Genomic DNA, 27,937 nt, shown 5'->3' on the forward strand with positions numbered 1-27,937 from the left:
AGATATGTATTTTAAATATATATAAATATATAATGCTTTCTAGACATTATAAGCCATTTTTCACAATAAATCTCATGGGTATATTATGCAATTATCAAGGCAAAAGAATCTGAAATTCATTTTGAAGTTAAACTCTGTATCATGCATATGATTTTAGAAAACTTGGAGCACAGGGAGCAACAAAAAGCCTTAAAGCTAAATAAACACAAAGGATTATCCTATCTTGTCCAGTTATATAGCTAAAGAAGTCACAAGAAAACACAAGAACTTCCCATGTAAATTGTAAATTAGCTAATTATAAGACTTTAGCATTTCAGAATAAACATGATGCTCAAAAAATCCAAAGATAATTTGATGCCTAGTTTTAAATGAAACTACAATGTTTATTCTAAAGAAAAAAATTAGAAGATGCTTAAAATCAGGGCTCCTGGGTGGCTTAGTCAGTTAAAGCATCCAACTCTGGATTTTGGCTCAGGTCACGATCTCTCAATTCATGAGGTTGAATCCCACATTGGGCTCTGCACTGATGGAACAGAGCCTGCTTGGGATTTTCTCTCTCCTTCTCTCTCTGCGTCCCCTCTGCTCTTTCTTTTTCTCTCTCTCAAATATGAAGGAAGGAAGGAAGGAAGGAAGGAAGGAAGGAAGGAAGGAAGGAAGATGCTCAAAATTAAAGCATGCAGGTCTTCTGTCTCTTCAGAACCAAAGCTGAATTTATTATCATGACATTACTTTCCATGCCATCCCAATGATTGGGTTTTTTTCCTTTCCTTTTTTTATTTGAGAAGTCCAAGATTATGTATGTATTTGCAGAAAGCCTATTTTGCAAAGGAAACATAGGAATAAAATATATCTATGAATAACTACTGACATATTCCATGATCAAGAGGATCTCTATGCTGTTCCCTTAAAAGTTACAGCTCCTTCCTGTTCTAAGCTGTCAGATCTATTGTCAGAAACCCATCCCTACCAAACACAGAACTATCTTTATTTAATTTCCCCACTTAATGTCAGTAGTAAATTTGATTAAGGCAAGATAATACCATTTTCAAAGAACAGTTAGAAGATCATTGAAAAGCTACTAAATTATGCCATGGAATCTTTAATTTATTATTGCTTTATATTCTACTGACTCATTTATCCGTGGCACCAAAATGCTCCTAAATTCTGAATAATTCTCACCTGATTGTTTAGAATCATGCAATCAATCAGCATTTATCAGAAGCCTTTAAGCATATTGTGCAAGAGTGGGTTTCTACCAAGATATTTGTCTATAAATATAGTTCCTGACCTTTGGAAACTTCCTTTGTAAAAATAAGAGTTTGTTAAAATTTTTTAAAAATTTTAATAGCTGCCTATTGTGTATTATTCCTTGTCATGCATCATACTAAATGTGTCACAACAACCCAGCCAAGTAGGCATAATTACTATCCTCATTCTGTAAAGGAAGAAACTGAGGCCCAGAGCAGTAAAGTAATGGGCCCAAGATAACAAAACTAATAGTGATAACAATTTCAAACATGACTCTAAAAACAACACTGCCCCGGGCATACAGTGGAGCATATAGGGCCAAACAACCTAAATTATGCATCAACATAACACAACTATGGTACATTTAAGACATGATGTTTATATAAATTTGCAGCATAAATATGAATATGCTTTATAGATATATACAAAAAGAAAAACCAAAAACCCTTTAAACTGAAATAAGTCCACATTGTTTAACTTCATTGAATCAAAAGCAGTGTGTTTTTAGGGGTAATTGAATAATATGGGGAGTGATGATAGAAGCAGTTCCTTGATTGTCAACTCTCTTGCTCTGAAACCCAAGTCTCAAATCTAAAATACAAGACCTTTCCCTCCCAAAAGATGCAACTAGGCATGTAGAGTTTTCCAACCTAAATTTCCCTCCCAAAATTTGTAAAAATTAAAAGTAATCCTCTTTCTTTACTATGATGCAGCTAGATATGACAATACCAACTATTAAGGCAAGAAGGCCTTTGCTTCCTCCAGTCACCTAATACTGGACTAACTTTCCTAAACCTAGAAATGAAATTCCTTAGGAATATATTCCTTGCCTAGCTAACTCTTGTCTCCTGGGTATCACTAAGTGAATCCTGGCTGTCTCTACTGAATGTACCACAGTCTGCCTTACTGAGTAGTTAGCATTAATCATAGAATAAATGTCAAGGAAGACATGTAAGAGCATAGTTGTCAGCTGTCATGGGATTGACTATATTCTCCTGGATCTTAGAGCAGCTTTACCCAACATAACAATGTTCAGGATACAAAATATAGCAACTAAACTATACTCTATACTTTAAAACCATAAAATTCATCACTAATATAAAAAATTCATCTAACTTAAATATTATCCATAAATTGTCTCCAAAACAATTTCCAACATAAAAACAAAGGGCAAAATATAGTCTGCAGTCTGAATTTATGGCTTGTTCATACCATAAGACAGAAATGTACCCTGACAAGTTCTTTGAATTGTCAGTTTATGATACTGCTGAGCCTTTCAAGTGATTTATCTTCTGGGTATAAGGCCAATATTTGCATTTTGACTCATTTTTATAGCCACATAACTGGATTGTCATGACCCAGAATCCAGCATACTGGTATAATAATAAACTCTTGCAATCTTGTAAACATTTTATTTCTGTTCCTTCAGAACAACTAAAGGGTGTTAATTCTACAACCTTCCTTTGTACAGTTCAGGTCACACATACTGCATTAGAATACCAAAGTAAATGAAATATTTTGGAGTTTAGGTATCAGAGGTATCAAAATACTGTATTGACTAGGTTTATTGGCTTTGTTCATTATATTATTTATTTTTCTGGGTAAGGATTAATATTTATGTTTAAACAAGCACAATTAAAAAACCAACTTGTAACTGTCAGCTTGCACCAAAAGATTATGATTTAAGATGAAAAGAAGCTGATTTCATAATTTTTGATTTAACTATTTCTACTTCAAAATATTTAATGGCTATTGTTTCACTAGTTTGCAACACGGCCAATGCCTGGATATTTTTAGAGTTATTGTATGCAAAAGTATGTGCACTTTATAGCTTCTTTTGATGTTATAATCATTGTATTTTATGATAATATATAGAAAGGATTTTAATATGAATATAAATTCACTTATCTTAGATTTAATGAAGCTCAGCTTTCTAATCTATATTTACTAATACTTTCACTAGAATCTTTTTTTTTTAAGTTTATTTATTTATTTTGAGAGAGAGAGAGAGAGAGAGAATGGGAAAAGGGCAGATAGAGAGGGAGGAAGAGAGAATCCCAAGCAGGCTCCATACTGTCTGCACAGAGCTCCATGCAGGGCTCGAACTCACAAACCATGAGATCATGACTTGAGCCAAAATCAAGAGTCAGACACTTAACCAACTGAGCTACCCAGGCACCCCTCACTGATTTTAAATTCTTCAACAACATGGGAATTGAAATAGTTTCTTTAATCTGCCTAATGGTTTATGGAGGACACTTAGTGGGATAAAGGAAAAAGGCATAGGTTTTAGATTTAAATAGACCTTGAGGAAAGGAAGGAGGAAAGAAGGAAGGAAGAAAGGAAGGGGAGGAGGGAGGGAGGAAGACATACATAGAATATTTTGTCATTATTCTATGGATTCTATTCCTTCTTATATCTCTTTGATAAATCTTTGATTTATCCTTTTGATTTTAAACATAGTTATTTTAACATTATTTTATAATGCTGTTATTTCCTGTTCTTTGGGAAAAAAATTCTTCCTCTCTTGGTGGTGGATTTTTGTTGTGTGCTTTTGGGATTTTGCATGTGAGCTCCTCTTTAAACATACGCACATTCCTGAGCATAGAGAATTCCTAATGACCAGTTTTATTCTGTTTTAAAATTGATGTAAAACAAAAAAACATAGAGAAAGATTCAGAATGTTTCCAGCATCCTTGTGGCCCTATCAGCCAATACCCCCTGAGCTATATAGTATACCCATATACTAGTTAATTACCTTGATATAGTTAAATAGTATGTTAGTATGTTTCCAATTTTGTTCTTCTTTGGAAAGATTGCCTTTCCTATTCTAGGTCCTTTGAATTTCCACCTAAGTTTTAGAATCAGCTTGTCAATTTCCACTAAAAAATTGTTAGGATTGTGATTGTGATTGAATTGAATATACAAATAAATATACGGAGAATTAGCTCTTTACCAATATTAAAGTTTTAATTCATGAGCATGGTAAATCATTCCATTTATTTGGCTTTCCTTAATTTCTATCAGCCATACTCTGTAGTGTTTCATGCACTTACACTACATTTATTTTTATCTATATAATTTTTAGTATTATTGTAAATAATACTGCTTTTAATTGAATTTTTAACTGTTTCTTATAAATACAAATATGCTTATGGTTGTATATTGACCTTATATCCAGCAACCTACTAACTTCATTGTTTCTAATATTTGCAGTTTTTAAAAGATTTTCTATGAATATAATGTCAATGTGAATAATGTGACAGTTTTATTTCTACCTTTCTAGTCATTATACCTTTTTTTTCTTAATTTAGTGAACTTCTGATATAAATTTTAAGTAGAAGTGGTGAGAGGAACATTTTTGTCTTATTCCCAACTTCAGGGGAAAGAATTCAATATTTCACCATTAAGTATGTTGCTTGCTTTAGGTTTTTACAGATAGCCTTTATAAAATTCAAAAAGTTGTCCTTTATTCCTAGTTTTCTAAGAATTTTTATTATAGACATTTATTGAACTTTAGGAAAAATTTGTTGTATCTATTGAGATGATATTATTTTTATCCTTTAATCTATTAATGTGGTCAATTCTACTTATTGGTTTAAAAAAAAAACTATTAAATTAGACTTGCATTCCTGGAATAAATCTATAGGGTAAAATTTAAAATTAGCTGTGATCATGCTTCTATGGAATTCCCTATTTCCAGACAGTTTTTTACATTACTATCTCAGCTTGAGGTTATGGTACTATGATAGTCCAAATGAGAAGCTATGTATAGTAATCTAGGATTCTTCCATAGGTAGATTAGTGAGTAATGTAATGGATTTATATTATTCTGATTATGACTTACTTCTCTAAACAGAGGTAAGGAGCTTAATTTAAAAAAAAGAAAGCAAATAAAAAAGTAGCCAAAATACATTTATATGTCCTTAAAATTTGTGGATTTTTACACAGTAGTGTTCCTTAGGCTTTGACTTAGTCTGATGACATTGATAAATAAGTAAATGAATAAAGTTAGGAAAAGAGTTATAGGCAGGAGTAATGAAAGAGTATAGGCAGGGAACAAGGAGTAATGAAAGCAGATCAAGGCAAGAGTACAGCTGTCTGTGGCCCTCTTGTGGAGAGATCAGGAGACAAACCTTCCATAGCTTCTGGGAATGGGCCTCACATTATTGTGTAGTACAACAGTGAATGTTTGTAATGATGATCCTAAATCACCTACAAAATATTAAGTTATATTTAGTTTGTTCTAATTAAGAAGATGAAAGTATTTTTTTCAAAATATTTTATGTAAAATGGTTGACACTCCGAGTCTGATAAAGAGGCAAACCTATAGTTATATATAAAATTATATATATAATATATAAAGTTATATGTAGCTGTGTACAATATATAAAGTTATAAATGTCTATATATATTATATATATAAGTATTATATATAGTTTTATAGTTGTACAGACAAATTCAGCTATCTAGGATTCAGTCTCTCGGTCTTCTTATAACTGAAGTCAGACTTTCCTATGACCATGAACTCATTCTTTGACACTGTTTTTGTTTTGTTTTTTGTCACTCTTTTTTTTTAAAAACAGCAAATGCAATGCACTCACACTCGTTAAGAACTTTCACCTAGCAAACAATTTCGATGATGGTTTAATTAAACAACAGCTGTCATAATGGCAGTGATTTACCTGTTCTTCCATTTTTGCATCCATAAAATAATTTCCTTTCACCCAAGATGTACTGAGGAGTAATTAGTGTTTTTAAAAACAATTCGAAGGTATAAAAGTTTACTCCAAAATGCCAATCGTGATTATTATTATAATAGCCAAAAGGCAAGAAGAATGATGCAATGATTCTAATTGGTGACTAAAATAGATGTCTTCAACCGTTTGTAAAAGGGATAAAGAAAAAAATCTTTTGGGTCCAACTGCAGAAGCAAAGGCAGCAAATGCAAAACTGATAAAGGCTAAAGTTTTGCATTAGAGAATCCTACTTAGATTCTCTCACCTTTTGCGTGGCAGAACATAACCTTCAAAACCCATTAAGCCAGCTGTCTTCAAATATATCCTGAAATTTCCACAAAACTCTGTTTAAGTAAAATTAAGCTAGGTACTAAAGCCTACTCTAGAGTAAAATCTAGAATTTACATGACTTGAGCTATCAAAGATGGCAAATTTAACTTCATGGGAAATATATTTGCTTTTGTATCCTGGATACCTCACATCCACAGAATAGATATATGCGATGCTATGTATGTCCATATAAATAAGTCACATAACAAATATATGTTAATAACTTCCAAATGTACATCTATAATTCAGACATCTCTTCTGAACTCCAGACTCACGTGTTAATTTGCATCTCCAATTTGATGTGAGAATAGGCATCTCAAACTTCATGTATTTATAGAATAGTGCCTCTAATTCTCAGACCCCCAACTTCTTTCCCATGTGTCCTCCACATCCCCATTCCCTTTCACCTAGTTGTTCAAACCTGAGGATTGTTTTTGATTCCTCCTTCTTTGTCATCTCTCATATCTAATTTACCTGCAAGCTCTATCAACTCAAATACAAAAATATCTTGATTCCATTCACTTCTCTTCATCTCAGCTGACACTGCTATAATGAAATCTACCATCACCTCTTGCCTAAATTATTATATCTTATCTGTGTATAATCCTGTCTACTTTGCTCCATCCATTTTCAATACAATCATCAAAACAATCTTATAAAAATGTACATCTCACCACGTCACAGTTCTGTTAAAAACTCTCCAATGACTTCCTCTTTCACATAGAATAAAATAAAATAATTTCATATGGCCTACAAGATTGCATGCTCTGGCCCTGTCCCATGGTTCACTGCTCTTCTCTTTGCACCTCACATTCCAGCCACATGGGCCCTCTGTAACTTCTCAAACACACTAAACTCTTTCCTCCCTTAAGATCATTACAAAGGCTTTTTCTACTTGGAATGCTCTTTACCCTGATTGCCAGCTTCTCTGATTTCATGTCTAATCTCAAATATCACTTCCTCAGGGAAACCTCTGTTAACATTATGCTCTCTAAACTGGTTTTCTCACTCCCCTCTCCATTTCCTGAGTCTCTCTTACTGTACACTATGATCTCCTCTTTGTAGAGAATTGTTCTATCTCCAGAATGGTTTGTGAAGTCTTTACTTGTTTGCTTTTTTTTTTTTTTTCTTTTTTAATCCTCTCCAAACTACAAGCTCCATAAGAACTGGAACCATCACTATTTTGTTAACCATTGTAAATACCACAAGTGGTTCATTTTTAAAATGGACTAATCTCTGGTGGTCAAAATCATGGAGAGCAAGCAAGTGTTGGAATGCTGAAGAAGGTGTGTTTATGGAAAGTGGAGATTCTTCAGTTAAACTTGCTTCTCATTGCACTTAGTTCAGAGACCTGTTCCTGGGGAAATGAACAGTGGGAAGCTAGACAGGGCTGCTGGAATGCTTTCTAATCAGGTTGAATGTTCACCATATGTGAAGTCTTCTCTTTACTATCTGTGTTGTATCTCTTCTCAATTAGCAAAAAGCTAGTTCTTCTTCCTTTACTGCTGCAAAAATTATCTTCCTCCTCAAAGGATTTCAGTGGTGCTCTATCTTGCCTTGCCAAAGAGTCTGGGTGTCCACATCACTGTCCCCAGCCCGCCTACCTATATCACCTCCATCACATTCCCCACCTGTTACCAGCATATTAATCAAGAAATACCACTCATTTTCCCTTCTGTCTCTCTCCTTCTATAGATGCTTTATAGGACAGTTTATGCTATTTCAAAAACCTAGAACAATCTCCCATCTGCCATCTGTTAAACCATCATTTCTCCTTCATTAAAAATCTTTCTTAAACGCAAGTTCATTTCACAAAATTAAGAGTCTAGAAAGAAGTGTCTCACATTCACATGTATGTGTCTGGCAATGTACTTCATGTCTACCTTGGTTTTCTTAATAAGAAAAAAGAAGATAAAAAATAAATTTTAAAATAGGAAAGCAGACTTACAGCATTCATATATTTTAAATACATGTGACCATATTTATTCAGACACATATTCTATTTGTGACATGCTGCAATGTTGCAAAATGACAGGCACCAGAACTGTGCTTCCCTTCGACACACTGCTTATCATACTGGGGAGACACAGTTAGACACACATGTTATCATAACTGTGCTAATGTACAAATTATAGATAAATACATATAAAGTTTCAGAAAAGTTTCAGATTTTTTTTAAATATAACCACTATGTCAAGTAATATCAGTTGGCCAATTAAAAGCTCGCCTATGCCTAAAGTATTAAACAGTTCATGTTCTTGATGAGGCTGTCTTTACCAAGGTAGGATAAAGAAATTTGACTCCCAGTGGGGGTACAATATGGGTGTTGGGCTGGAAAAACGGATGACTTCACCATGTATCCTCAATTCTTTGAGCCTTAAACCAAACACTACCTAATTCTGGAAATCACTGGCTAGAAGCAGGACCACATCTTAAAAAGTGGGTATTGATATGAGTTCTGGGTTCTTTAAGAATTCAATACTCGGAGGAGTTGGCCAGATGAGAGTCGGCAGTAATTCCCTTGTACTTATATAGGCTTAATGTTAATCTCCTTATTTTAAAAGCAATTTGAAGAATTTGAAAAAGACCCTGGGAAAGGCATGCCAAAATTATGGTGATAATATTAAAATTATGCCAAAATTAGGATGATAATATAGCCTATGAAGAAACAATAAAGTATTTGGGTGTTTTTAATCTGCAGAAATGAAGGTAATGGGATGATGACTACTTAAAAATGCAGCTAATTTTTACATAAAGGGTATTTCCTAGCTTTTTCCCTAGTATAAGGGCTTTATTATGTGGGAAAATGGCTTTAAATTGTTACTGAGATTTATACTAGGAAAAGAGAGTTCTGTTTGATAGACATTAGTCTATCAGTCAGTTAAGCATCAGACTCTTGATTTCAGCTGAGGTCATGATCTCACAGTTCATTAGATAGAAACCCTCCTGGAATTCTCTCTTTCCCTCTCTCTCTGCTACTCCCCCACTTGCACACACACAATCTCTCTCAAAATAAACATTAAAAAAATAATAGCAATTGTGTATCAATAGTATTTAAAATACTATTTTAAGGCAGTAAATTTTACTATTAGAAATCTCTATGATGTAATGAGAAAGCAAGATGTGAAACCGAGGCAATAAAAAAGTAAGCAATTTTTCTGTGATTATAGGTTAATTTAAAAAAGCATATCTCTTCCTCATTCTTCTCTCCTCCATAATTCTGAAGGTCAATGCTGACACAATACACATTCCAGGAGTGAGGAGGTAGGAGCAGGTATCACTAAATTTAAACTCTGGGAAAGTTTAAAGATGGAGAACTTCATAAATTGAACATGTCACAAATATTGTATGCTGAAGAATTGGCATTAATTAGACACAGAGGTGTCCTCCTTTCCAATTTGTAGTACCATTCAAGAGTGATGGGGTCACCCCTATATCATGGGTTTAAATTCTACTATCTTCTGTCTGGTTCTGACATTTTCCTTCCGCATAAAGTGCATGATGGCTCAGTTCCATTCTGACCTTTATCTTTCCAAAAATGGCACACCCAAAATAATATCTGCATTAGCAACAGGAAGTCCTGAGCTTGACCTTTACCTATCACAGGAAGGAGATCGTGTTATAATAGTGCTCTTTGCAAAACCATTGCACTTGATAAACTTTTCATTCACAAAAAAAATGTTACTTCAGGCTAAGTCATTAAGAATTATAAAGAGCTCATAAAATCTAAATAAAGACTGTCAGCAAGTAAACATGTGCAATTATGCCACATCACCAAAAATTTCACCCTATTTGTGGCAGATATTTTACAATTATAATCAGGATGGGTAAAATAAACACAAATGCATTTATCTAGTTAAGTTTTTCAATTTTTCTGATCTTCAGTTTTTCCTTTTGGGAATTTACGTTACAGCTTATTTCTGAGAACTTTCCAATTAAAAAATTTAAGAAGGCTCAATTCAGTGAGTTCCTTTTGATTCACATGAGTCCACAGAGCATAAAATGCCTTCTCTGTTAGTACTCCTTTAACTGTTCTTTCTGATTGCTTTTAGCCAGAAAAGTTTATTCAGGAAACTTATCTGTAATACAAACATTGAAACAACCCAAACAACACAATCCACAAACATGCCCTGTCACCATTACTACCTCTCAAAATCAAGGTGCTCATCCTGGAGAAAGAAGAGGGGAGAGAAAAATATGAAGCAAAAGAAGATTATCCCTATTTGACTCAAGATTCCTAACAATGTTTGGAAGAGTAAGAGGATGACTGAGAAGGGAAATGTTGAAAATATAGTTATACACATTATATATGACATATCTGAAATTTAAAAAAAGAAAAAAATATTTGATTATCTACAAATTTTTAGACATCTGATTTTGTTAAAAAATACAAATAATTGATGGAATCTAGTTGCTTTTTAAACTTTTTTAACGTTTATTTATTTTTGAGAGAGAGACAGAGCGTGAGTGGGAGAAGGGCAGAGAAAGAGGGAGACATGGAAGTTGAAGCAGGCTCCAGGCTCTGGATGTCAGCACAGACACATGACATGGGGCTCAAACTCACAGTCCATGAGATCATGACCTGAGCGGAAGTCAGATGCTTAACCAACTGGGCCACCCAGGTGCCCCTCACGTTTCCTTTTAAATGAAACTATGAAGTCAGTGGCTAAAAGGTAATCTCAGATTTTGCTAACTTACCTCAAGTTTTTTGCAAAAATTGGACATACTTTTCTTTTATAACAATTTCAAAATTGCAATTTAAAAGATAAACCTTGACTAATCACCTAGATTGCCAGAGAGTTAAAATATCCTAAGGATGGCTACTGTTTGTGTGTGTGTGTGTGTGTGTGTGTGTGTGTGTGTGTGTATGCAAGGATATGAGAAAAGGGAAACTGTATGCACTATTAACGGGAATGTAAATTGGTGCAGCCATTATGGAAAACAATACAGAGGTTTGTTAAACAAACTAAAAATAGAACTACCATATGATACAGCATTGTCTTTTCTGGTACATACCCAAAGCAAATGAAACCAGTATCTAAAAGAGACATTTGTGCTCTCATTTTATTTTCAGTATTATTCGTAATAGCCAAGATATAGGAACAATCTAAGTGCCCATAAGTTGATGAATGGATAAAGAAATTATGGTTTATATGTACAAAATAGAATATTATTCAGCTTTTAAAAGGGAGATCCTGCCATTGCAACAACATGGATAAACCTGGAGGACATTATGCTAAGTGAAATGAATCATACAGAAAGAAAAAAACTTGCATTGTCTCACTTGTATATGGTATCTTAAAAAGTTGAATACATAAAAGCAGAGAGTGGAACAGTGGTTACCAGGGCAGGGAGGTTAGGGAAATGGGGAAATGTTGGTCAAAGTGTACAAGGTCGGAAATTTGCCAACAGGATAGATTTCAGGTGCTTTTACCACAAACACAAAAAAGTTAACTATGTAAGGAGAAGATATGTTAGGTAGCTTGATTATAATAATTTCATTATGCATATAAAATCATTGTGTGTACAGCTTAAATATATACAATTTTTATTTTTTATTTTTATTCAAGTATAATTAACATACAGTGTTATAAGAGTTTCAGGTGTACAATATAATGATTCAACAATTCTATACATTACTCAGTGCTCATGGAGGTTAAGTGTAGTCTTTATTCCATTCAACTGTTTCATGAATCCCTCCACATACCTCCCCTTTGGCAAAGACCAGTATATTCTCTACATTTAAGAGTCTGGCTTTTTGTTTGTCTTTTTCTTTATTCCTTTGTTTTATTTCTTAAATTTCACATATGAGTGAAATCATATGGTATTTGTCTTTCTCTGACTTAGGTCCATCCATGTTGTTGCAAAAGGTAAGATTTCTTTCTCTTTTATGGCTGAGTAATATTCCATTGTAGGTGTTATGTGTATATATAATTATTGTTATAATACAATTATAATTATATTTAATTAACTATAACAATAATTATATTACATATCTATCTTCTTAATCCATTCAACCCTTGATGGATACTTGGTTTGCTTTCTGTATCTTAACTATTGTAAATAACGCTTGGCTATTAACAAATAATGTAAACATATGGATGTGTATATCTCTGAGTTAGTTTTGTCATTTTCTTTGGGTAAAACCCAGTTAGTGGAATTACAAAATCATATAGTAATTCTATTTTAAATATTTTGAGGAACTGTCTGTTTTCCACAATAGCTGTACCAGCTTGCATTTCCACCTAACAGTGCGCAAGTGATCCTTTGTCTCCACATCCTTGTCAGTACTTGTTATTTCTTGACTTTTTATTTTAGCTATTCTGACAGGTGTGAGGTGATATCTCATTGTGGTTTTGATCTGCATTTCTCTGGTAATTAGTGATATTAGGCATCTTTTCATGTGTCTGTTGGCCATCTGTATATTTTCTTTGGAAAAATGTCTATTCCTGTCCTCTGCCTATTTTTAATTGGACTATTTGTTTTCTGGTTGAGTTGTATAAGTTCTTTATATATTTCAGATATTAAACCCTTATTGAATACATCATTTGCAAATTTCTTCTTCCTTTCAATATGCTGTCTTTTTGTTTTGTTCATTGTTTTCTTTGCTGTGCAAAAGTTTCTTATTTTTGGTATAGTCCCAATGGTTAAATTTTCCTTTTGTTTCCCTTGCCAAAGGAAACATCTATAGAAAAATGTTTCTATGGTTGTGTCAAAGACATCACTGCCTTTGTTTTCTTCTAGAAATTTATGGTTTCAGGTCTCAAATTTAGATCTTTATCCATTTTGAGTTTATTTTTTGTGTATGGTATAAGAAATTGGTCCAGTTTCACTCTTTTGCATGTAGCTGTCCAGTTTTCCCAAACCATTTGTTGGATATTTTTGCCTCCTTTGCTATAGATTGGATATTTTTGCCTCCTTTGCTATAGATTAATTGACCATAAAAGTGCTAGTTTATTTCTGGGCTCTCTATTCTGTTCCATTAGTTTATATATCTATTTGTGTGTCAGTACCATACTGCTTTGATTACTATAGCTGTGTAACATATCTTGAAATCTTGGATTGTAATACTTCTGGCTTTATTCTTTGCTTTTTCTAGTCAGGTTCTTATGTAGTTCCATACAAATTTTAGGATTATTTGTTCTAGGTATGATAAAAAAAAATACTGTTGATATTTTGTTAAGGATTGCATTAAATCTGTAGTTTGCTTTGGGTAGTATGGACATTTTTTTAAACAGTATTTGCTCTCCCAATCCATGAGCATGGAATATCTTTCCATTTGTTTTTGTCTTCTTCAATTTTTTTTCGTCATCGTCTTATACTTTTTGGAGTACAGGTCTTTTACCTCCTTGGTTAAGTTTATTTCTAGGTATTTTATTATTTTTTGTGCAATTGTAAATAGGATCATTCTCTTAATTTTTTTTCTTTTCTTACTTCATTACTAGTGTAGAGACATGAAACAGACCTCTTTTTTTAAGATTTTATTTTTAAGTAATCTCTACACTCAACAAGAGCTCAAACTCACAACCCTGAGGTCAAGAGTCACATGCTCTACCAACTGAGCAGCCAGGCACCCTGCAACAGACTTCTGTATATTAATTTTGTATCCTGCAACTTTAGTGAATTCACTTATCAATTTTAGTATTTTGGTGGAGTTTTTAGAGTTTTCTATTATATAATACTATGTCATGTGTAAATAGTGACAGTTTTACTTCTTTCTTACCAATTTGGATGGCTCCTACTTCTTTTTCTTGTCTGATTGCTGTGGCTAGGGTTTCCAGTATTATGCTGTTCAAAAGAGATGAGAGTGGATGTCCTTATCTTGTTCCTGAGCTTAGAGGAAAAGCCCTCAGTTTTTCATCACTGAATCTGATGTTAGCCATGGTATTTTTATATATGATTTTACTATGTTAAAATATATTCCCTCTAAATCTATTTTGTCTAGAATTTTTATCATGAATGGTTGTTGTACCTGTCCAATGCTTTTTATGCATCTATTAAAATCCTATGGTTTTTACCCTTTCTCCTGTTAATGCGATATTATGTTGATTGATTTGTGAATATTGAACCAACATCTCTGGAATAATTCCCATTTGATCACGGTGAATGATTTTTTTAATGTATTGTTGAATTTGGTTTGCTAATATTTTATTGAGGGCTTTTGTATATATGTTCATCAGAGATATTGGCTTATAGTTTTCTTTTTTGTTGTGTCCTTATCTGGTTTTGGTATCATATGGGTAAATCTGGCCTCATAGAATGAATTTGGAAGCTTTCCTTCTTTTGTTTTTTGGAATAGTTTGAGAAGAATAGGTATTAACTGTTCTTTAAATGTTTGGTAGCATCCACTTGTGAAGCAATCTGGTCCTGGACTTTTGTTGGGAGTTTTTAGATTGATTAAATTTCATTGTTAGTAATTAAGCTGTTCAAATTTTCTATTTCTTCTTGATTAAGTTTTGGAAGGTTATATGTTTCTAGGAATGTATGTATTTCCTCTAGGTTATCTAATTTTTTGGCATATAATTTATAATACTCTTATAATCCTTTGTATTTCTGTAGTGTTATTATTACTCCTCTCACATTTCTAATTTTATTCATTTCAATCTTCCCTCCCTCCCTCTCTTTTGTTTTTAATGAGTCTGACTAAAGGTCAGTTTTATTGGTCCTTTCCAAAAACCAGCTCCTGGTTTTATTGATCTGTTCTATAGGGTGTTTTTAGTCCCTATTTCATTTATTTCTGCTCTAATCTGTATTATTTCCTTTGGGCTTGGAATTATTTTTCTACTTGGCTTTGGGCTTTCTTTGTTCTTTTTTTCCCTGGATCCTGTAGGTGTAAGTTTAGGTTGTGCATTTGAGATGTTTCTTGGACTACTGTGCTTTTGTTTTCATTTATCTCCATGTATTTTTGGATTTCCTCTTTGATTTCTTGACTGACTGGTTCATGTTTTTTAGCATGTTATTTAACCTCCATGTATTGGTGTTCTTTCCAGGTTTTTTCTTGTGGTTGATTGCTATACTAGTTTCATGCTATTGTTGTCAGAAAAGATGTATATAATTTCATCTTTTTGAATTTGAGACTTGTTTTGTGGCCTAACATATGCTCTCTTCTGGAGAATGTTCCAGGTGCACTTGAAAAGAAGTGTTCTGGTCTTTTGGGATGAAATGTTCTGAATACATCTGTTAGATCCTTCTGATCCAATGTTTCCTTGTTGATTTTCTGTTTGGACGATATATTCATTGATGTAAGTGGGGAGTTAAAATCCCCTACTGTTGTTGCATAACTATTAATTTCTTCCTTATGTTTGTTAGTACTTGCTTTATATATATGGGTGCTTTCATGTTGGGTGTATAAATATTTACAATTGTTATATCTTTTTGCTGGATTGCTCCCTTTATGATTATGTAATGTCCTTCTTTGTCTCTTGTTATAATCTTTGTTTTCATGTCTATTTTATACAATATACATATTGCTACTCCAGCTTTCTTCTCACTTTCTTTTTCAGGATAAAGGTTTTTCATTTCTTCACTTCCAATCTGCATGGGTCTTTAGGTCTGAAAGGAGTTTCTTATAGACAGCATATAGATGAGTCTTGTTTTGTTTTTTCATTTTTTTTGTTTTATTCCATATAGTCATCCTATATCTTTTAATTTAGTCCATTTACATTCAAAGTAATTATTGATAGGTATTTACTTATTGCTATTTTGTTACTTATTTTACAGTGGCTTGTTTTTGTGTCTGTTTTTTTTGGGGGGGGTTGTTTGTTTGTTTTGTAGTTTTCTGTCCCTTTCCACTCTTGCTCTCTTCCCATGTGATTTGATGGCTCTCTTAATGATATCCTTGGATTTTGCTACACTTTGTTTTTTACAGCTATTACAGGGTTTTGATTTGTGGTTACCATTAAGTTTATAAATAATATCCCATGCATATAGCAGCCTGTATTAAGTTGATGGTCACTTAAGTTTGAACCCATTCTCAAAGCACTAAAATTTTACCCTCCCCTCCACCTTTTATGTATATGATATATACTTTATATGCTTTCATTTCTGAATCCCTTGATTGACTTTTACAGATACAAATAACTTTAATGTTTTTGTTCTTAACCTATGTACTAGTTTTATAAGTGATTAATCTACTACTTTTATTATGTTTATATATACCTGTGAATTTTTTTTCCTTACCTAATTTTCTTATTCCTGATTATTACCTTTTCTTTCGACTCAGAGAATTCCCTTTAATGTTTCTTTTAAGGCTGACCTAATGGTGATAAATTCCTTTAACTTCCACTTGTCTGGGAAACTCTTTATCTCTTCTTTTATCCTGAAAAGATATCCTTTATATCTTGCTGGATATAGTATTCTTGGTTGCAGGTTTTTTCCTTTCTACAATTTTTATTTTAAAAAATATGAATAAATAATATGTAAAGTATTCTTAAAATATAAAAGAATACTCTAATATTCACTTCTAATTTATGAATATCAACATTCAAATACTCCCACATAATTGACTTTTAAAACAAAGTTTAGGCAGATTATTTTGAATCATCAATTTTCATAAAGGAGAACTATGAATATCTAAAATTAGTGGTGTAAACAAGTTAGGGACAAAGAGGAAACGGACCATATATAGAGATAAGACTCCATATTATTTAGAATTCTTGGTGGCAAATGACAGAAGCCATCAAAATAGCCAGAGCACCAAAGACATATTTGGCACAAATAACTAAGAAATCCTTGACCCATGTCAGGCATTATAGAATTCAAGTACAATATTGTCACATATCTATTTCTACCCTCTGATTTCCCCCACTTATGCTTTATTCCTGGAAGATTCAATCATATGGTAGCAAAGGTGATCCCCAGAAGCTCTAGTATTAGAGCTAAGAAGCCCAGAAAAAAGAAATAGCAATACTCTTTCCGCTGGGATCCATGTAACTCCATACCAATGCTGTGTCCATCCTTGAGCCAATCACTTTGCCCAGAATTATGAGATACACTGACTGATTAGCCTGGGGCTGAATGTTCCTTCTATTTCAATGAAGGTGAGGCTGGTGTTGAACTCTCACCATAATGACAAGGATTTAAGAATTAGTAGCTCTTAAAAGGAACAGATATAGAATAGACCATTTCTTTCCCTTTATCCCTAATACCTTCAACACACACACAAATAGTATGCTACAGATTCAAAGTACATTTCATTCTTCTACTTGCCTGTTGTTATCCTGAATCTCTCTTTCCCTCCCTCTCTCCCTTTCTTCCTTCCTTTTGTTCCTCTTCCTTCTCTCTTCAAAATAATGCATGTATACATATTAAAAGGCAAATACTACTGTGAGGTTATAACAAAAAACATCAGTGTTTGTCCTATCCTTCCTCACCAAATATTTCCACCACCAAAAGATAGTAATTTTAATATTTTCTATTAAATATTTTCTTTTATTCTATTTAGTATATAATTTTTGAGAATATATCAATTGGGACCCTACTCAGATGTACATCTGTGAGTCTTTTATGCCACCAAACATACATTTTAGTTACCCATTCTCACAATACAGTTATATCATAAATTTTTATTAAGTCAATATATATTTTTAACAAAACTGTGATTATATATACATTGTTATACCTCACCTATATAGTGTACTATGCTTATATTTCCTTTTTTTGTAACATTTACTTTCCATTTACTTTTTCCTAGTGTTTGTACTTATGTGGGTTTTTGTTCTTGTTACTGATGCTTATTTGTTTTCTTGCTTAGTTTTTTGTATCCATCATAATTTATTTAAAAATTCTCCTAAAAAAACTCTCCAATTCATCTCAGTGTAAACACACCAGGTATTTTCTACTAATTCATTCTGATCTTTAGGGGGGGAATTACCTCAGGTAGTCCCTTACCCTCCTGCTGTCATCTAGACTTGTCCAGCCTTGCTGTCCAACTGAAGTCCTGGCACCTACCTTCTTTATGCTTGGTATTTCCTTTGCCTATTTCCTTTGTTAGGATCCTATGTTCTCTGGATCTCATATCTTTCTGTTTTATTATTTACTCTCTCATTTGGGTTGAGGACTTCCTCCAGTACTCTCCCAAGAAAATATATAGACGATAACTATTTTGAGACCCTGCATATATAAAAACATTTTTCTCTGTCTGTACTCACATTGGACTGATGGTTTGTGAAGCAGAAAGTTGTACTGGCAGTCAGAAAGTTGTATTGTCAAGAAGTTGTATTGGCAGGCCTTGGAAACACTCAAATATTATTTGTTGCTGATCTCTTCTGTTTCATTTATTTTTATTTCCCTGCCTAGAGCCTTTATCTATTAAATTCTAGACCTCCTGGATGGATCCTCTGATTTTTAAAAATATGTTCTCTTCTATTTTCCACTGCTTTTGTTCCTACTTTCAGAAAAAGGTCTTCAATGTTCTACATATATTAATTTTGTTATATTGCTGCTACCATATTTTTGACCTCTCTTATTCCATTTGTCCCTTTTTTTACAGTTACCTTTTTCTTTTTTAAGCAACTCTTCTATGATCCTTCTGTGGATAGTACAGAACTTGTTTATGTATCCATCTGTCCTGCATTGTTTCTGGAGTTTATTTCACAAGTTCTGTTTTTCTGATTGTTTTCTCTTGGTCTCTGCCTGTCATGTAAGAGACTTTTCTCAAATGTCTTGATGACCCTTTATTTTTCTTTAACTTACAGAGTGAGGAACTAAGGGGCTAATTTGAATCTCTTAGACTTATTTACCATTAATTTCACTATAATCAGATATGAACTTAGCCATTTCATTGAGGGAAGCCCAATTATAAGAAACTGTAGATATTTTCTCTTGGGATAAAGAGATTCCAAAGAGAACTTTACAATCTCTTCCCTGGAGGAAGATGGATACAGAAACCCTGGTTTGTGGGAGTTGAAGATGGAAAGAATTTTGGTGGGAATGGGATTGTCTTATCATTCAACACATACACTTTCACTTACTCTTCAAGTTTTTAGTACAGTTACTCATCTCTCCCATCATATGTGCTTTCTGTCCTTTAATCCAGAGCCTCTCTGGGTCACCTGCTTAGAGAATAAGCCTTCTGTTTTTATCTGGGATGCTGCATACTTGTGTGAGGTGGCAGAGGTAACCTGAGGAGTATAATGGCTCTTAGTACAAATTTTCAACAATATTTCCTGTTTTCGACGCCACTCTTCACCCCCAACCTTCATATGTATGTGGGGTCTTCAGTTGTTAAGAACGAGGAAAGGTCTGGGATAATAGTAATGCCTTTGTTACATGTTTTTATTATTTAAGAAAAGAATTGTTTACCAAATTGCTCTCCCCAGTATATCAGTTTGCTAGGGCTACTGTAAAAACATACCATGAGCTGTGTGGCTTAAACAACAGATAATTGTTGCTTCAAAAGTTTTAGAATCTAGAAGTTTAAAATTGAAGTTTCAGCAGAGCTGGTTCCTTCTGAGGGTTGTAAGGAGGATCTTCCCCATGCCTCTCTCCTAGCTTCTGGTGACTTGCTGGCCATCTTTGGGTATCTGCTGGGAGGTTTTTTGTTTTTGTTTTTGGCTTGCAGATGCACTACCTCATCTCTCCCTTTATCTTCACATTGTGTTCTCCCTGTGTCTCTATCTCTGTGTCCAAATTTCTCGTATATAAGAACACTGTCCTATTGGATTAGGACTCTCTCTAATGATCTTAACTTGATTACGGCAAAGACCTTATTTCCAAATAAGGTCACATTCTGAAGTACTAGGGGTTATGATGTTAACATATAAACTGGAGGGTTGGAGGGGAGAGGAGACACAATTCAATCCATAACACCCATTATGATATCATGAGGAGAAAGAAGAAAGATCTTGATAAGGAATGGGGAGTAGACTAGGCCTAGAAGCTTCCTGTGAAATTTGGTTTAACTAAAGCACTTCAGTGAGAGAATCCAGCTCCCTAGGCCATAGAAGGTAGAAGCTTCATCAGGAATAAGGAGGTGAATAACCAAGAAATTGGAAAGGCTGATGTCTATTTCTAAATATGATGGGATTTTATATGGGTGGACCTACTGTTATGTATAATTTGCCTCTTATTTCTGATTCAACTGTTTTATTATTTCTTTTTTCCACAATTGGCTAAATCACATTGTCCTCTCCCCTGAAAGAAGCAGTCGAATTCTGTTTCTCACTGAGTGGAGAAAAAAAAAAAAGACTCAAATGTTACTTAGTCCCTTCAACTACCTCCCGACTCCAGGGATAATAAGCAGTATTCTTCAGCAAAGGAGCTATCGCACCTACTAAATTCCTAGTCCTAGACCTGTATCAGAGTAGAAGCATCGATTTCACCTTACAATTGTCATCCTATTCTTCCCTAAAGCAATCATTAGACTTAACAATTACCTTCCTTGGATGGACAGGTAATAGTTTGTTATCATCCTGGTCCCAGTACAGAATCTATATTAACAGTAATAACCTACCTAGAACATTAGATTCTTCGTCACATCCAACTCTTAACTTCTTCCCTGTGTATTAAAGGGGCTCCATTATCTCTAACCTATATTTGAAATTTCCTTCCATAAGAATTCTGGTATTCATCCAAATGGTTCAACACTATATGCCTTTTTAAGTGTGGTAGATTAATAGTACATATGGGCAAACAAAAAAATGCAAATAGTAATGGCAATAGTTTAAGATCATAGTTAAGTTAGTACTTTGAGATTAAATAAGTGAATTTTCAGGGAAGTAGTGTAGATGATTACCTGTGACTACTGATAAGGAATAAACTGAGTAAAAAAAGTAGCTGCACTTAATAGTAAGAGCTGAGAATTCCTTTAAGCCACATTATTCAAATTCATTTTATTTATGTTATGCCTTTCACTCCCACTCTAGATATCTTTTTTCCCTTTTTCAAACTCACAAATCTTAATCTATGAATCCACCATCTACTCCCCTGAGAAAAATAAAGCTATCCAACATGTCTTCTCTTTTCCCATTCCTTTGACCCTGAAACAGAAGTGGCATAGTGTGGTGATCTGGCTAGCTGGGAGGACTAAGGTCCAAGTCTTGAAACTTCATTTGCAAACAAGCACATTGGTTTTAATTATATCATATTGTTTTGGATTGATAAACACAAAATATCCTAAAGGTCATTAATTCACATTTTAAATAATATTAAGGCAAGTAAGTCCTCATTTTAAGATGATGATGATGATTGTGGTAAGTTCTGGAGGTATGTGAACAGGGCTAAAATGACTCTAATCCACCACTGACATTATCCTAATATTTCTGTAGTTTCCTCCTTTTTCATAATTATTTCTCTCTGCCAAAGAACTATGTCCTGTCTCCTTTTCAAAGTTGTGCTCTTAACATCCTAACCTATTTCTACCAACACTTTAACTCATGATTAACTCCTCTTTCATAGTTTAAATATATACCTTTATATACATTCTACCACTTCCTCTGGAAAATCTACAAATAATAGTCCTTTTTTTTTTTTTGGATATAACCAACATATTAGTTTCAGGTGTACCTATGACTTGGTATTAGAATAAATTGCAAAATTATCACCACAATAAATCTAGTTAATATTCATCACCATAGTTACAGTTTTTTTTCTTGTGAGAACTTTTAAGACCTACTCTCTTAACAACTTTCAAATATACAAGACAGTATTATTAACTATAGTCACCAGGCTGTTTTTTACCTTTCTACGTTTCTATAAGGTCAAAGGCAGTTAGTGGAGTTGTCTGAGGGAGACTGAGAGACCAGGGTTCCATCTAATCTCCACCCATCACCACTATCCACAATGGAAGGGCTTTGACACATCTTGTATTTGAGGTTTCTAGTACAATTTTTCTGGAGAGAAATGCTCATTGCCAGAAAGAGTATTTAAGAAATCCCTGGCTTACAAATACGCTTATATTTTCCATATACCATACATTCTTCCCTATTTAACAAGATTTCCCCCATTAAGAACCAACCTTTAGCTTGCTTTCACCTCCAAATGATCTATAGCCATTATTGATCACTCTCTATTACTCTTCTTACTACCTTTTATTTTTCTTCTCTCTTCATCCTTTGTCTTCCTCTTGTTTTTCCTCCTCCTCGTCCTTTCTTTTTTTTAAACATTTTTTTTGTCTATTTCCTCCCACAAGAATATAAGCTCCATGAGTACAAGGATTTTGCTGTTTTTCTCACTACATATTACCTCATACCTAGAACAATAATTGGCAAAAAGTCAATACATACTTGCTTAAAATGACAAAATATTAGAAAAAAAACAGAAAATGTAAATAAACAAAAAGAAAATAAATTTATTTTATAAGATCACAAATATTCTCACTATCCAAAGCTGATAGTTACTAACATTTTAGTGGGATCCCTTTCTTTGCAGATATATACCATATATTCTTCCAGAATCTCTACATCCTTTTGAGAAGACAGAAATATAAATTGTAATACAAAACGCTAAGTACTATGACTGAACCAAATGCTATGAAGCAGAAAAAGTAATTAGTTCTGCCTGGGAGTTAAGGAGCACAACAAAAGCTGAACTTAAAATATGAGTAGAACTTGCCAAATTTCCATGGGAAATTTTAAAGAAAACCCCAAACTCCTATTACCACACTATATAATTATTTTATTCTTATTACAATAGATAATACTAATTAGTTTACGGCCATTGTTCCAAAACAGGGCACATCAAAGATTACTGTGCCCTTTTCTTTTTTCCTGTGAGATGTTTGCATGTTTGCACTAGGAAGGAAGACTAGTACATTCAAATTTCCCTAAGTTTCCATATTCCAGGTTCTTGAGGGCTAATCTCCCTCTATTGATTAGTTAAGGCATTTTTTAAAAATTTTACTTTCTGGGGGCACCTGGGTGGCTCAATCAGTTAAATGTCTGACTGCGGCTCAGGTCATGATCTCACAGTTCATGAGTTCAAGCCCTGCATCGGGCTCTGGGCTGACAGCTTAGACCCGGGAGCCTGCTTCAAATTCTGTGTCTCCCTTTCTCTCTGCTCCTCTCCCACTCATGCTCTGTCTTTCTCTCCTTCAAAAATAAATAAAAACATTAAAAAATAAATAAATAAATAAAAATAAAAATTTTACTTTCTGGTAAGAATTATCCCTCCAGGAGGATGTAAATAATTCCATCAGCTGCCAAAACTTCTGCCTTTTTAGCCCCTAAAAATAGAAAAGTAGGATACCTCTCCAGTTCCTGGAATTGAGAATTTGTAATTCTCTGCTACACTATATACACTGTATCCCATAACCCAAACATAAGCAAAACCAGATCTAGACCTAGGATTGTTCAGTTTCTTCCCCTCAGGGGAAGACCAAGAACATGGGAGTAATAGCAAAGTAATGTTTGGGAAACTATTTAATGAGAAATAAATGAACATTACAACTTTTTGACCAATTTCTGATCTTGAAGACATGAAATTATCATGCTGTTGAAATGAATCAAGATGATGTATGATCTGGACCACAGAGTAATGTCATCTCAAATTTTGAGTAGATTCAAAGACAAGTAATAATGTTGAGCAGGAAAGTCCAGGTAGAGCAAACGGATGGTCACTCAAGGCATACCCTGGGTTTTGAACAAATATAGATGGAAATAGGGATAATGGGCTTGCTTTAATACTGTGAAGATAGGCTGAAAATAATTTTACACAGCAAATATATGTAAATTAATGATTTTGGGAAAAACTTCTAGCTGAACTTCTAGAGAGTGTGTTGGCAGTCGATAAAATACATTGATTTTTGTTAATTAAGATGTATATATTATAATAAAAAATTATTATTGTGATTGAAGGGTCAAATTTCTTTGAAAAGGGCCAGATAGTAAATATTTAAGACTTTGAGAGCCATATGGTCTCTTTTGCAACTATTGAATTGGGCAGTTGTAAGATGAAAGCAGCCATAGACTACACATAAATCTAATAAAACTTTAGGGAATTTGAATTTTATATAATTTTACATGTCACAAAATATTTTTCCCCCAAACATTTAAAATGTTGGGGTGCCTGGGTGGCTGTTGGTTGAGCGTCCAACTTCAGCTCAGGTCATGATCTCAGTCCGTGAGTTCAAGCCCCGCATCAGGCTCTGTGCTGACAGCTCAGAGCCTGGAGCCTGCTTCGGATTCTGTGTCTCCCTCTCTCTCTGTCCCTCCCCTGCTCATGCTCTGTCTCTCTCTGTCTCAAAAATAAGTTTAAAAAAAAAACATTTTAAAAATTTAAAAAATATTCTTGATGGAAAATTTGTCATTTGGCTGTTTGGGGAATCCTGATGTGGGTGACAAGAGGTAAGGCTACCTTGACAATATCCTTTCTGCTTTATTCTCAACTCCTTTCCTTTGGCCTTAAAAACGTTTTTTTCCTACCTATGGAACAAATATAAATGGAAAGCTTAGAAAATACAGGAAAATATAACTTATATGATACATCTGGCTGCTTAGCACTGTATGATTCAAAGGAGCTCTTTTGTAAAAACTAAGAGGGAAGGTTTTTTTTAAACTATAATAAAAGGTAAATCCTCAATCATGATGTCTTTTAGACAACTGTGACGTATCATCAGTTATCTCTTTAAAGGAATTCCGTCAATATATATTTTTTTCAAATTCTGGTGATTTTTTAGATTTTATTCCCTGTCAGTATGTAGTCCTTACCACAATATCACTCAAACAGCAGACTACAAATGGGGTCAGATGAATATATTCTATTTTAGTGCAGCATGAAGAGGCAGAGATGTCCCAGTTTAGTCAATCCCATTTTGGGTTTTGCAGGTCACACACCAGCCTTTCAGTTCATGAAGTTTCTCTCTATTTCTGGAATAAAAGCATCCCTTGCCTTTAGAGCACTTCAACCATGTCAACTCAGAGAGGAGAGAGCTGATGGGACTGAGTTCTCAGCTGGATGTTGTGAGCAGGATGGCAAGAAACTGACAAGCTTAAGGATTCAAATGAAATAGCCCAATTAAGTAAGGCACAGCTGAAATGTGAAGACCAGTACCACTAGCAATATAGATGCAAAAAAAAAAAAAGCATAACTGTGACCAGTGTTACACAAGAAAGTGCATGGGGAAGGTATTTCAAATAAGGGGATTTCTAACTCTAATAGGAGGTTATAGACAACAGGATAGAGATGAGAGATAATAGAACCCTGCAATAGACATAATGCACTTCACTAATGAGATAGAGCACTGCAGTATTTAGGCCCACAGAACCTCTAAAGGGAATAAGAGGGAAGGAACAGCTTCTTTATAAGATTTTCTGATCATCTCAGAACAATATGATCATACTCTTTCAGTGTACTTCAACTACCCACAGTGTCTCTTTCTGTCTCTATGTCTCTCCCTCTGTCTCTTCCTCTCTCTCCTTTTCAGAAGCAACTGTTTGTCCTTTTAAATTAGAAAAAGTGAGTGAACAAGCCCAACTTAATAATACAGAGACCAGAGTGTGATAAATGACCCACAGAAAAATCCAGAAAGGCAGGGGTATTGAGCAAAGCCAGGAGTACCTGAAATATATAAATGAGTAAGGAATCCTATAAATCTGAACTCACAAAACTATAGCCAAGGGCTGCATTCAGTGTGCAGATATTTTGTCTATGGCCTGCATTTTGTTGACTTACACAATATTTAAAATTTACTTAAGTTAGTTACCAGTATTAACAAATCTGGAGATTTTTCATAAAAATACAATGTTCTGATTCACTTGGGGCTCTTCAGATCTAATCCTAGCTCTTCTAGCTGAATGATCTTAGGCAAGCTACCCTCTGTCTAAATACTCTTGTCTATAAAATGGAGGTGGAACCACAACTCACTTTACTGAGTTTTGGTGAGTATTAGGTGACAATGCCCTGAAAGTACTTGGAACACACCTGGCACCGTGTGACTATATAATACCTATTAGATATTAGTAGTAATAGTACTTGCTACTGTATTTGACAAACTGACCCTTGAAACCTTGAGGCAGCATCAAAAAGAACACAAGAAAAGGCATCAAGGCATATTTTTGTGAAACATAAACAATTGAGTTATACAGACTTCTAACATGATTATTTAAGAGAGCACTGAATGTGCTCAATGACATGAAAAATCCACATCAAAGTATCTTCCGGTTACAAAGTTCTATGTAAATTGAAGTAATTGAACACAAGGCAGCAGAAATTTCCTCTTGTAAGTAACTTAAGATGCATACTTCAAAATATGGCTGTCTTATTTAGGTGAGGATTTTTTTGTGTGGTTTGGTTTTGTTTTTGAGAGAGCAGTAGCAAAGGAGTGTCAGTGAGGGAGGGAGAAAGAGAATCTCAAGCAGGCTCCACACCCAGCACAAAGCCCAAGACAGGGCTCAATCTTGATCTCACCACCATGAGATCATGACCTCAGCTGAAATCAAGAGTCAGAGGCTTAACCGACTGAGCCACCCAGGTGCCCCATAAGTGAGTTCTGAAAGTAAATCATCTAAAGCAACATTACAGAGGCAAAAAGTCTTTTTCCCTCAAAACAAGTTTAGAAGGATAACTTCCAAACCTTACATAAAACTTCTAACAGACTTTTAAAAAATAAATTTCAAGGGGTACCTGGGTGGCTCAGTCAGTTAAGTGTTCAAGCCCCGCGTCGGGCTCTGTGCTCACAGCTCAGAGCCTGGAGTCTGCTTTGGATTCTGTGTCTCCCTCTCTCTCTGCCCCTCCAACACTCATGTTCTGTCTCTGTCTGTCTCTCTCACACGTGTGCTTAAAAATAAACATTAAAAATTTTTTAAAATAAATTTCAAAACAATATGCCACCATAAATTAATATTCTTTTAGTCATATTTTTATCTCAAATCTAAAGGGAAATAATATATATTTATATAGGCATTTATTTACATTTATGTACACATTTATATTTATATAGGCATTTAAATGTAAGAAAGCAAAATAGAAAAATGATATGTAAAAACCAAGTATAAGTAGGTTATGTACATATATTTTAAAATCTAGAAGAACTTTTAGATTGTTGAATATTCATTATTCTAGATAACAGTTAAAGGATTAATAACCTTAATACAGTTGACTTTTGAAAATGCAAGGCTTAGGACACTGACCCTCCACATAGTCAAAAATCCACATATAACTTTTGACTCACCCAAAATTTATCTACTAATAGCCTATTGTGGACTGAAAACCCTACTGGTAATAGAGTTGTTTTAACACAAATTTTGTATGTTATCATGTGTATTATATAATGTATTCTTATAACAAACAAGTTACAGAAAAGAAAATGTTAAGAAAATTATAAGGAAGAGAAAATACATTTACAGTACTGTACTGTATTTATTGAAAGAAATCCATGTGTAAGTGGACCCGTGCAGCTCCATCCAGTTGTTCAAGGGGCAACTGTACGTAATGAGCATTTATAAATCCATAACAAAAGTCAAACATCATAAAATAAATAATTTAAGTACATACTCATTTTCTAAAAAAAATACAATAAGCAAAAACATTTTTGTCTCTCTAGCAACTAAATAAATTATACCACTAATGAGATTATTATTCCACCTGCAAATTAGAAGAGTTTTTTTTTTTTTAATTCAACAAGGGGTCTAGGAAATGGACTCTCATCTATTATTCCCAATTTCTAAAAATTATGGATGATACTA

The 27,937-nt window shown here is 33.9% G+C and overlaps 1 long non-coding RNA gene across 1 annotated transcript in view; it reads left to right on the forward strand.

Moving 5' to 3' along the window:
• Nucleotides 1–27,937, forward strand: part of LOC122219068 — a 51,697-nt gene that overhangs the window by 19,634 nt on the left and 4,126 nt on the right. Inside the window, exon 2 of the long non-coding RNA XR_006202247.1 lies at nucleotides 22,686–22,800. This is a non-coding gene — a long non-coding RNA (uncharacterized LOC122219068). The remainder of the gene's footprint in view (nucleotides 1–22,685; nucleotides 22,801–27,937) is intronic.

This window comes from Panthera leo, chromosome B2 (assembly GCF_018350215.1).
Source record: "Panthera leo isolate Ple1 chromosome B2, P.leo_Ple1_pat1.1, whole genome shotgun sequence".
In the NCBI taxonomy this organism is placed as follows: domain Eukaryota; kingdom Metazoa; phylum Chordata; class Mammalia; order Carnivora; family Felidae; genus Panthera; species Panthera leo.